This window comes from Solanum verrucosum, unplaced genomic scaffold (assembly GCF_900185275.1).
Source record: "Solanum verrucosum unplaced genomic scaffold, falcon-dt-bn FXZP01000554.1, whole genome shotgun sequence".
In the NCBI taxonomy this organism is placed as follows: Eukaryota; Viridiplantae; Streptophyta; class Magnoliopsida; order Solanales; family Solanaceae; genus Solanum; species Solanum verrucosum.
The window spans coordinates 1-13,417 of NW_026020229.1; positions in this window are offsets into that span (position 1 = coordinate 1).

A 13,417-nucleotide genomic window follows, 5' to 3' on the forward strand; every position below is an offset into this window, starting at 1 on the left:
TAGTCAATCACCCAAGATCTCAACATATCTTCCAACGATTGGATAGTACTCTCCACTTGCTCATCAGTTTGCGGATGAAAGGTTGTACTAAGCATTACACGAGTACCAAGACCCTTTTGGAATGATGTCAAAAACCAAGAGGCAAATTGGGTACCCCGATTAGAGATAATGGATAATGGAACTCCATGAAACCTAACCATTTCCCTGAAACAAAACTTAGCATAGTCCTCCTCCGAATAAAAAACGTTGACGGAAATGAAATGAGTTGAATTTGTCACTCGATCCACAACAACCCAAATTGAGTCATGTTGTCACTTCATGCGAGGTAGCGAACAATAAAGTCCATATTAAAATCTGCCCACTTCCAAAAAAAAAAGACTTATATATTGGGATAAACCACCTGATTTTTTATGGTCAACTTTCACTTGTTAACAATTAGAACATTTAGCCACAAATTCTATGATATCCTTCTTCATCCCATTCCACATATGGGCCTCCTACAAGTCATGGTACATCTTGGTGGCTCCCGGGAGAATGGAATATCAATAATTATAGGCTTCTGATAGAATCTACTCCCTCAAGTCATCCACATTGGGAATACACAAACGACTTTGATATGGAAGTATACCATCTCCCCCTTGGGAGAGAGCCTAAAAGGATTTCTTAAGCATCACTTCCTTCAATTAAGCTAAATTTGAATCATGACGTTCCTTCGATTTCATATCTGACACAAAAGATGATTATAAACCATTATGTACCATAACACCGCCTTTGTTAGAGTCAACCAACCGAACAACCAATCGTGCCAATCTATGAACATCTCTAACTAGTTCCTTCTTACCATCATCAACATGAGAAAACACTCATGTCATAAACCTTAATTAACTCAAACTACATTATTTGGCAATCCACCACCATATTCCTCTTGCCAGGGTGAGATAGAACACTCATGTCATAAACCTTAATTAAGTCAAACTACATTCTTTGGCAAAAAAATTAGATCTTTCTACTTAAACACATATTCCAAACTTTTGTGGTAGGTAAAAACATCAACATGAACACCATATAAGTAATGCCTCCAAATCATTAAGGAAAATTCTTTTCATGTATCTTAAGTTTTCATGAAGCATAAGAAATAACTTTCCAATTTGCATAAGAAAAAACCCTAACCAAACTATTGAAACATCACAATCAACAACAAATCTGTAAGATCCTTCCAGTAAAGTTAACACTGGAGAAGAGGTGAGTCTATCTATCAATTCTTGAAAACTCTTTGTACACGCCTCGAACCATACGAACTTAACCTTCTAATGGCTTAATGTCATCAAAAGAAAGGAAGTCGAAAGAAAAACCTTTCTACACACCTTCTATTAGTAACTCGACAAACCCAAGAAACTTCTACGTTACGAAGGCGACAGAGGTCTAGGCCAACCCTTAACTGCATCCGTCTTCTTAGGATCATCCTCAATACCTTTATCGGAAATAATGTGACCAAGGAAAGCCATAGAGCTTAACACAAATTCACATTTGCTAAAATTTTGTGAATAGTTATTGGTCCTTGAGAAAATGCAACACAATCTTCGAATGATCGTTATGCTCATCCTCACTCCTTGAGTAAATAAATATATTATCGATAAAAGCAATCAGAAAACACATCAAGGTATTGTCTGAAACCCTATTCGTCAAAATCCATAAATGTGGACGGAGCATCAGTCAAGCCAAATGACATTGTTAAAAAACTCATAATGACCATCATAGTTCAGAAAGCCTTCTTTGGAATGTCATCTTCCTTCACCCTCAATTGGTGATAACCCGAGCGGAGGTCAATCTTAGAGAGTAATGTGCCCATTGTAGTTGATCAAACAAATCATATTTCCTTGGAAGAGGATATTTTTTCTTAACACTAGCCTTCTTCAACTGCCAGTAGTCAATACACATACAAAGTGAACCATTTTTTTTTTGAACAAACAAAACTGGAGCACCCCATGGAGAAATTACTCAATTAGATGAAACCATTATTCAACAAATCTTTCAATTGCTCCTTGAACTCCCTTGAGTATTATCAGGGCCATACGATAAGGATAAATAGAGATAGGTTGTGTATAGAGGAGAAGGTCAAGACTAAAGTATATTTTCCTTTCGGGAGGAACACTGGGTAGATCATCGAAACACTCACACAATTTCATTAACAATGGGGGACCGACTCAAGAGTAGGGCTTTCAGAATTCATATCCCAAACACGTACAAGATTGTATATGCAACCTTAAAAATTATTTTCCTAGCTTTAACACAACAGACAAACTAACTCTTAGGAATTAAATTTCCTCATTTCCACTATAGGATGGGTTCATTTGGAAACTGAAACTTCAATACTTGGTATCTAAAATTAATAGAAGAATAACATGAATACAACCAATCCATTCCAAGAATAACATCGAAATCTAAGATATGAAGGTCAACAAGATCAATATGAGTGACCCTATGGGATAAGGATATGAGATACTTTTCTATAGACTCTCTTAGCCACAATAGATTCACCAATAGGAGTTAGAGATAGAAATTGAATCTAACAACACATCTGAACGAATATCAAACCTCATAGCCACATATGGCATCACAAAATACAAGGTAGCACCGGGATCAAATAAAACATAAACATCAAGATAGAAGACTTTCAACACCCCGATAACAACATCAGGAGAACCGTCTTGCTTTTGATTAGTCTGGAGTGCATATAATTGATTTTGCCTCTTAATTACCACAAGAACCTGACGCAGGATAAGTTTAAGCCCTTCGACAATTTTCTCCTTCATTCATAGAAACTGAGGGGAAGTCCCTTATATTATGATCTTTCTTGCCACAACCAAAACATGCATTAGAATCAGCAAGACGTTTACCCTCATGCTTTTTTCAACATTTAGTCCAAGTAGACAATGAAGATCCACTACCATTTTCTCGTTGAGGCTTAGGGTTAGACACCCTACTATTGTTGAATTTAGGAGGATCATTGGAATAACCCTTGACCAGAAAAAGCTATGTCGGAATATAGAATGACCATGTCTTTCTGACCTTGGAATGTGAAAATTCACCACCCTTAGTCTTGTCCCTCTTTGCCTCCCTAGAACATTCCTGAAGTTTCTCCTTTTCGATTTGTGAGCATGAACCATTTGGAGAGAAATGTCCATTAGTAAGCATGGTGGTGCGACATTCCGTAACCACCTTTTCAGACACTCCTGAAGCAAAAATTACTCATCATTGTCATAGGATCGACAACCACAGTCCTAGTATATCAAGACAAATGGTGTGAAATTCAATGAATTACTCCTTTACACTCAGTTTCCTTGATGAAAGTTGATGAATTCAAGTACATTTGCATCCCTCATATCAAGGAAAGCAATCTTAAACTTCTCCCAATTAAGGATAACCCCGCATAAACCACCTTATCTTCTTTCTATTAGTTGAAGCGCACTTTAGAAAGACCATTAAATTGATAAGCATCCAATTCTACCTTTTCCAATGGCGTCACTCCCATGATCATCAACACCTTATACACCTCATCAATGAATTCTTGAGGACATTCCTCAAATTTGAACCATGAAACTATGGAGGACTCATTCTAGAGAAGTCTCTCACTCTAGTCACCGCCATACCCACATTTGGGTTGACAGGGACCACAACCTCCCAATTGTCTTGAGCTGTCATGGATTGAGCCAACACTTGAAAACCGAATCTAAAATCTACATTAGTCACTTGTTCAGCCAACAGGTCAATTACAATTTGAGGAGTTTTTCATTCAACATTCTCTCCTGCAGTCCTTATATCATATTCCCTTTCAAGTGACCATATCCTTAAAAATCATCGAATAAGGATTAAGAGAGAGAAACATATACAGTTAAACTTTATTGCGTGACTTAAGAGTAATGATTGATGTAAATTTTTCTAAACATCTTAGGGCCTCACATTCATAAATGTGGTGCGCTTCACATTCATAAACAAGACTACTTAACATGGCTTATGAGACATCCTAGGAACTTTCTAAGTATGTGCTCAGATACTAAGTTTCTGACGACCCAAAGTACACCCCAGATGTGACATGGTGATAAGACCCCGAGAAGCCATACACAAGCCACATAGCATACATCATACAAGATAATAGAAGTAAAGAGTTTAAAAGTAGTCTTTCAAATAAAAGAGTTTGACAAAAATAGCGAAAGTCTAACATAAGTCTGAATGATTTATAATACATTAAAAGAGTGATTGGAACTTTACCCATACGCAATATAAAGTATCCGAAAAGAAAAACAGATGAAAGAAATAAAATGATCTCGGTACTCAGAAACATAAGGACTGACCAACCTTGAAATTTCTAAAAGGGATCAGTAGACAAAAGTACACGAAAGTAGGAGTATCAGACCTATATTAGTGAGACAATATAGGGAAAGGTATGTGTTAATATATGGAATGTACCAAGTATTAGAGTAATTCATAAAAAGTTATGAAATCATGCTAAAAGGGACTTTACATGGCATGCAACGACCAAGCTAAATCATAAAATTACATGTTAGAAGACATAAGTCATATACATGGTCAATGCAAGTTAAAAAATATTAAAAACACATTTAAGATACTTTTAGAAAGTAACCTTTGTTCATTATTGTGGGAGATTTACCTTTAACTGACATGTAAAACATATAAGCAATAACATGGAATCCAGTATGTCCCACCCCAAAAAGAGATGTCCTTATTTGCCAAGGTAAGAACCATAAACTTCTAGCTTATGTGGATCGACTAGCTAATTTCTATGAAAGAGAACATACGGTGGCCCATAGTTATAGGATATGGGCAATCACCACTCTTCCACTCGGTGCTAAGCATAAATCACGTGGAACAGTCATTAACGTTAGCTTAAAATAACAATATGAAACATGTGTAATCGCCACATGTCTTATCATCTGAGGAAGTGCACATCAATTAAGTTGCCAATCCAAGATAGATTTCACTAGAATAGCTCATTTATTCTTGATTCATCTTAGGTGAGGAAATATTTCAACCTTTTGAATTGTTTATGTTAGAAAATCCATTCACAATCATGTTATGGGTAGTATGTGAGAAATCCTTTCACAAAAACAAGATTGATAATTTACTCTCAAAGCATCCTTAAATCATTTACTTCATTTTCATAAAGGAACATGCATATCTTCATAAATTCATCTCCATAATTGAAAAGCTTCATAATATGATCAAATATAGAAATCATGGATTATGCATGAGTTCATGTGAATTTATCTTTAAAACATGTAATTATATCAATTCATGCATAAAAGTACAAAAACAATCAATTATATCATAATTGGAAAGAACCCGTGAGATTGATAAAAATCCTAATTTTAATTCGATATTCTAACTTGTAAAATTAGAGAATTTAGAAAACCTTATGGAGGAAAGGACTCCATAGATGAATACTATCATACCTTTGATGCCAAAAGTCACAATTAATGGTAATTTTGAGACTTGATCTTGGAACCCTAGCCTTCTTCTTCAACCTTTAGAGAGAGAAATATTGGGGAATAACTTGATTAACTTTGGGATTTAAATAGAATAGGTTCAATTGGGTGATTTGAGGGAAAAAATGAATATATAAGGTCTAAAATACAAGGTAAAATGACACATTGTTGTGTTAGAATAATTAGAAAGACCCAGAAGCCCCTCTTAAAATAATTGTAGACTCGACCTACGGTCCGTAGGTCGACTTACGGACTATCCTGGTGATCAGTAGGTCAACTACCGGGACGTAAATTTTAACCTTCTTTCGACGGATCCTATGTACGGTCCGTTGGTCTTACTACTATCAAGACATGCAAACTATCGTTCATAACTTAGACCTTCAAAAGTTCACTAAGTTTAAGACTCACCTATGAGACCTATCTACAACTCATATATAGAATGATGGACCGTCTTGGTGAATAGTAAAAGGGTACTAGAACTTAAATTTCAAAATTTATTCACCCCTCCACTTATGTTTCCCAACTACTGCTCGTAAAAGCACCTACGGACCATTGATTGGAACCGTAGCCACAAACACCAGATATGAAAGTTTTGCACTTTTCGGTCTCTTCAAATCTGAGGTTTTCCAGCATGTCATTCAAATCATCCACATTGTTATTCTTACCATAGTGACTATCATTCTAACTTCCATGGTCAATAATCTTGTCATTCGGTAAATTCTTAAACAACAAAATAGATCAACAACTATACTGCAACTAAACAAATTAAAAATCTTATTCTAAATAAGAATTCTTAATTACCAGGTTCCGGAAGTTGCGTCATTTTATAACGATCAAATCATCATCCAAAACAAATTAAAAAGTTAGCGATTCTGTCACTAAAAAAACTCAACAAAGGATGGGGTTGAGTCCCACATGGAATCGTTTATAGTAGAGGATTCCTTATCAACAAATATATATTTTAAATTAGCTAATTTGTAATTGTAAGAACGATTGGGTGGATTGAACCACCAACTTAATAAAAAGCTTTGGTTATCAATTAACAACATTATGATTAAAATTAAACAAAATTAATAGTTAATAAGAAATCAAGAGGTAATTGTGCTACTCTATAATGATGAACATTCATAAATATGCTAAGTTCTCTTCATTAACACTAATCATCTTTCGATCTCAAAGCATTTATGCATAGAATCTCCTTTCGGTCTCATAAATATGCCAATCAAGAACAACCCACCACCTTACTCTATCCTCTCTTTATAGAATAGGGTAAATATATCCAACCCATAACTACTATTTCAAGCAAGTGATAGACATCAAATCTAAATTGCTAGTATTGAACTAACTACCCATTCCAATTAATCTCTTTGGAGCGTCAACTAGAGATTGGAAGTAAAAATTATATTTGCAACTTTAACCCATTAACTAACCCTGTGGTAATTAGACCAAATTTATGTATGAACAACACCAAAAAAGAAAATAACGCAATATCCACTATATTGAATAAACACTCAATTCCCTTAGAGGACCCCTAGATCATGGGATTTTACCCAACCATCACAAAAGATAATGATATTATACCTTTCATCAAATTAACCATGGATGACATCAAATAAAGCAAAAAAAAGAAAATGCACTTTGGATGCGACTTCAATTGACAAATTCAAGTACAAAATTGTTAAACCCCAAAAGCTAGAGAAGTGTTCTTCAAAGATAAAAAGTTTTTCTCTATTAATATCTCAGTCTATTTTGGAACTCTTCTCCATTCTCTTTGGAAACTCCCTGATTACTATTTTTTCAATACTTTTCTTTGGGATATTTATACTTTCCTATGTTTTGGCCTTAAAATCCAATTACTGACTAATTCCACAACATTAGTGGGTTATACCAACCTACTCGGTCGATTTCTAACAAGTGCCTTGCTCTTTCAGATAGGGAAAGGTCATGCTCAGTAGGAGATTCATCATACATTCTAAGTAATCAACAATGGTAACTTTGCACTTCGCTTTCCATTTTTTTGCTTTCATTCAAACATCAGTTCTTGCCTTGTCAAATTGCCTTCATAACTGCAAATCGTTAGTATTCTAGTAGAAAAAGGAGAAAATAAGTCATTAAGGACACTAAATATTGAGCTAAATGGACCTTAAATGAGTACAACTCTACAACTCATCAGCAAAAAATAGTGACCAAGGGTCGTGTCGATTTCGTAAAAGATCTCAAGTTAGCTCCAAGCCATTGGGTATTAACATCCCACTCCCAAAGAATCATTGAAAGCTCCAAGACATAAATACCCCTACCCACACAAAACACACAAGCTCCAATAATGCCTTTGGAGTCACAAAGACAGGGAGAGAAAACAAAAGGTCTATCAAGCTGCGCAAACGTCTAGACTTAGGCTCATACTATCAGACTAAAGTCTGCTTTTCCAGTCTACAAGGTCCTAGCCCATTCGAAATGACGTCGGATACATGATAAAATTGCAAGGTTTTAAGGGATCACTAGTCTATCCTAGACTAAGTCTGAACATGTATAAGAAAGCAAGTAATAATACAAATAATCCACATAGCATGCAATAAACACAAATATAACCCCAACTAGCGTGGTGATAAGCCGGTACAGAGCCAATCAATTCCTTAAACATGGTTTCTAAAAAGAGAAAGTTTGAATAACTTCATCCTAATAATCATGAGTTCAATATTTAGGCTGAATGTAAATAGAAAAGAAGTCCTAGCGTACTAGTAAGCTGACCACATGCACTCTAAATCACATTGTAAGTATAGTCGTTTAAACACCGAAATCAAATAAAACAAAAATGGACCAAATTTGTTGTCAAGCGGTAATTATGAAATCCTCGTTTGAATTTCTTGAATTGGGTCCATCAAGTGGTCCTAAACTATGCCGCAAACTTGTGTGCCAAAATAGAACACAATCTGTTGAAAGAATCAGCGAACAACAATACATGCAACTTAAAAGACACAATTAAACTAAAAAGGAGCTTGGGATGAAGCTTTAATTGAGATTTCATCTCGAATTAATATCCAAGAACACATCCCGATCACACCACAGCAAAGCCTCAACAATTACGGACAAATGGGACTTCGAATCACCAATTTCAGACATGAAACGAGGTAGAAAACTCAACTTGAACTTTAACCTTTCAAGCTTTTTACATCTGGTCTTTCTATAAGACCAGACTTGGCGCTTCTTCGGAAATGCTGAAGGGCTCCGCATATGCAGTCGAGTCATTGCGAACATGACATGAAGCAAATAGGATCTGCATAATCGCGGTGAAACCTTTGTGAATGCAACCTCTGCAATTGGGGACAAGGCTACGTGAACACAAACCTAAGGGTTAACTAACCTCCACGATCACAACTAAGGTCCCGTGAACGCAAAGAGAATATCGTCCTACATCAGCTAATGCAGATCAGTTTGTGTTTGGCAAGGTTCAAATCTCTGATGGGGCATTTCAAATGCGTTTGGAACCCCGTGCACGCAAATGAGATATGAAACTTTACCAAATTATATATTTCAGAGTCAATAGAGTAGTAAAAATTTTCATATGAGGTCATCTTGGCAAATAGTGGGTCCCGTACTGAAACTCCATTTTAAGACAAAATCGACAAGGAGATTTGGAATTAGTACAGAGGTCTCAAGATCTAATTGAAGGGTCGTTCTTGGCAAGACTAAACATTCAAGAGTAGACCGCTATGACGAAATTGTCATCCGACCTCGTTTTCTCAGAATGTTGACCAACTTCCAACTAAAGCCTTAACTTGAAAGTGAAAACACCTAATAACACAAACTCATATACAAAGCATAAAGAGACATGTGGACAATGCCTATAGCCTAAAATGACCCTTTCGAAGTTGATGGAATTGTTAGAGTTTAATTTTGAGGTCATCTTCTTGAACTCATATAAAAACTAAACAAACAACCAGGTGACAGAACAGTCGGTCCTAGCCATAAATGACTTAGGGTCGCTACAGGAAAGATCTAAAAAACAAACAAGAGCCATAAACAAGAAAATAACCTAGAGATCATTACAACATTCACTTTTGAATAGTACTTTCATCCATGAAAGTAAGAGTCAAGAAGTATATAAAGGCTCAAACAATAAAGGAAATTGTTCATGTATATCATGCTAGATCTCCTAAGGTAGCCTTCTGAACTGGAAGATCCCTATAAAGAACCTTAACAGTAGGAATGTCTCTCGAACACAACCACCACAAATCTCTGGCTAGAATGACAACTGGCTCCTCCATGAAAGCCAATCATTTATACAACTCTATTGCATTACTAAAGCATATGAGACTCATTAGGAATATACTGACATAGCATAGAAACATGAAAAAGTTGGTGAATTGGTGAGAATATCGGAGGAAAAACATACTCATGTGCAATCCCTCCAACGATATCAAGGATCTCAAAATGCCCAATATAACTGGGCTAAGCTTGCCCCATCTCCAAAATTTCATCACACCTTTTATGGGAGACACATACAGGAAAACCGTAACACTAACTAAGAACCTCAAAGGCCACCACCTTCGATCAGCATAACTCTTATGCCTACTATGAGTTGTGTGAAATCTATTCCCAATCACCCTTACTTACTCCAAAGCCTCCAAAATAAAATCTATACCATGACTAGACTTTGTAGTTTTTAAACCAACAACCAAAGAGCGACAAATCCTAACAATATAGGGCCTTAAACGGGGCCATCAAAGTGCTAGAATGATAGTTGTTATTGTGTGTGAACTCTACCAAAGGCAAAAAACTGGTCACACTAACCTCGTAACTCAATAACACAAGACCGCAACACACCTTAAGGACTTGAGTAGTATGCTCTGACTGACCATCAATTTGCTAGAAAGTAGTGCTAAGGTTAACATAAGTGCCCAACTCATCCAAAAAAATCCTTCAGAAGCTAGAATGTGTAATCTTTGAACTCACCACCAAATCTCAACTTTTTGTCCATGGAAACTAAGGCAACAAGACACATAGTCTGCAAATCTATCCTCATATATCCCTACTAGTAATGCAAACTCAAGTCTAGATACATCTTCACAGTGCTTGGATGGCTAGAATATCTAGAATCAAGGGCGTCATGAAGTATAGATTAATCAAATCCCCTGCTTGCAAAACAAAAATACAACCTACAAATTAACCTCAAAACCCAATATGAATCTAAGGTAACCTTACAAGTATCACCAACTAACACTCGATTTCGATGTGCCACAAAGGCTTCACCCACAAACTGATGGCTATATATTTGATAAAATAGAGAGGACTTAATTCCCACACAGGCTAAAACATGCCTAAAATCTGAAAAAATCCAACCGAACCATTTGATTATCTAAGGACTAAATGTCCATGTCTAAATGTCTCTCCATAGTACATAAGAGGTAAGCCTACCCATAATCACAACCTTCTTACTTAAGGTGTTTGCTACAGTATTTGCCTTGCTTAGGTGGTAGAGAATAGAGAGATCAAAGTCGTTCAGAAGATCAATAAAGTGACGCTGCATCGAATTAAGGTCCCTCTTACATATGATGTACTAAATACTATTCTGATCAGTGTAAATATCACATTGGGAGGCTACAAAGAGTCTTTAAGAATTCTTCTCTTTGGGATCTCTATCGTGCAACGTTTGTGTTGTTTGTATCTTAAAATCTAAATTCTTTCACCCTTTTCGATGGATGGATTATACACGCCATGCTGTGGATTATGGTAGGTGTTGACCTCTCTTGCCTTGTAGGGGTGCACCACAACCACCACCTATTAGAGACTAAGGATTGGAGCCTGCAGTAGACTCTCTAGCAGCCCATGTTCTAGCTCATCAGGTAAGACTAGGACTAGCTTACCCACAACTCGGATATGCTATTGTTCTAAATATTTAGGCGGCCATTGGATAGATATTGACACTACTTGGGTCATGCAGAAGGCCCCACATGTAACACCAACACTAGTACCAGCACATGCGCTAGCGCATGCGCAACATGATGAGCCTCTAATAGAAGCACCTCAGGCCCATATACCACATAGGGGTGCCCAACCCATAGTTGTGGCTAGAGTTATGCCGCTAGAGGATAAAAAGATGCTCCGAAGTGTTCTTGAGACTTTTACCTCCAAGGTGTTTTGGGGATCTGGGATAAAACGCCCTTGAGTTTTTAACTACTTTCTAAGAGTGGATTCATACTTTGGAGTTAGTGGAGTCGAGATGAGCTGACTTCACTGCTTAGTAAGTGGATGGACCAGTGATTTCATGTATCAGCACACTTCATCCAATACTAAGTGCCAACGATCGTTAGTTAGTAATATAACCCAACTAAGTGAGTTGGGGTCGAATCCCACAACGAGTGGTTCGTACTCAAAAGTCAATAGAAAAGCATAAATATGCTCAAGTCAATCATAGGTAAAAAATATTTACGAATAAAAGCATAGTTCAAGTTTGGGGTGACACAAGTGTAAAAATAACAGGGGATTTGGTTTCAACTATCAGCTACAACAACAAATAACACGAAAATAACAAGTATAAAGACGGTTTCTTGGGATGTAATTGGATTATGGGATAAGGTAGGCAATTGGGTAATTGCAATTGATAGTAAATTGTTGTAAATAAGTGAGTAAGCTAGAGTTTAGTTGGGATAAACTTTCTATCTGTCACGCCCCAAACTCAAGGGGCAACTGACTCCTAAAGCCAAAACTCAGGCCCGAGCCGACCCTGCTGAACCATTTGCTACTAGCGCATTGCAATCACATGCAATTAAGAAAACAAACAAGTATATCTCGGCTTAAAACTAAACCCTCGGCCGGGAAGGCCCTCTGTCAACAGATCAACAAAAGAACCAGCTACTCCCAAGAGTTCATATAAAGAAATAACCAACTAGCACAGAAGTCCTGATTGGGCAGTCGAGGCCACTATGATATCTATACCAAAACTAAAAACAGGTAAATATCAGTACAATACATCAAACAGCTCACAATTTTCAGCAAACCAACAACATAGGCCAGCATGGCCATAACGTAGCTATAAATCCCACACACTAGTCTGCAAGCCTCTAAGAGTAGTAAAGATTGGTGGGACAGGGCCCCAGCCTACCCAAGAGAATATATACAACAAAAAGTAACAAACCTCCCAACTCTGGCAGCTCCGGAGGAAAGGGACTGACCAATCGGATAAAAGTCAATCCTGCTGATATGGAGGTCTACTCGGTCATCTGTCAGGACCTGCATGCAAGAATGCAGCGCCCCCAAGACAATGGGGCATCAGTACAAAATAATGTACAGAGTATGAAAGGCAATAGACTATGATGAGGTATCCTGATACTGGAATAATCTGATAAATAAATTAAGGATAAGATAATTGTACTGACCTGCTTCTAAATCCAAATTTATCAAAAATAATAAAACAACAACCTAACCAAGCCCCCATAAGCTCGGTAGGTACAAACAGCACACAAGACCACCTGCTCAGGCCCCCATAAGCCTGGAAGGTGCCAATCAGCCTGTATACCCCTATCAGTAGTCCCCTAGCCCTGCAGGCAGTCACATAGCCCTCTTAGGCATCAACATATCTTATAGACAACTCATAGCCCTCTTAGGCACCAACATGGCCCTGTAGGAAGCACATAACCTTCTTAGGCGTCAATATATATCCCTGTAGGCAACTCATATAGCCCTTCTAGGCATCAATATAGCCCCGTAGGCAACTCATAGCCCTTTTAGGCATCCATATAGACCTGTAGGCAGAACACAACCCTGTTAGGCATAGATCACATTCCTGCAGCTAACAACAATAGCCCAAAGGCAACAATAACAATCCAACAGCTAAAAGTGAGCAATTTAGTTATAGGCAACCTATACAAATAGCCTATAAGTCATGTCCAACATACGAATGTTAATACTGAATA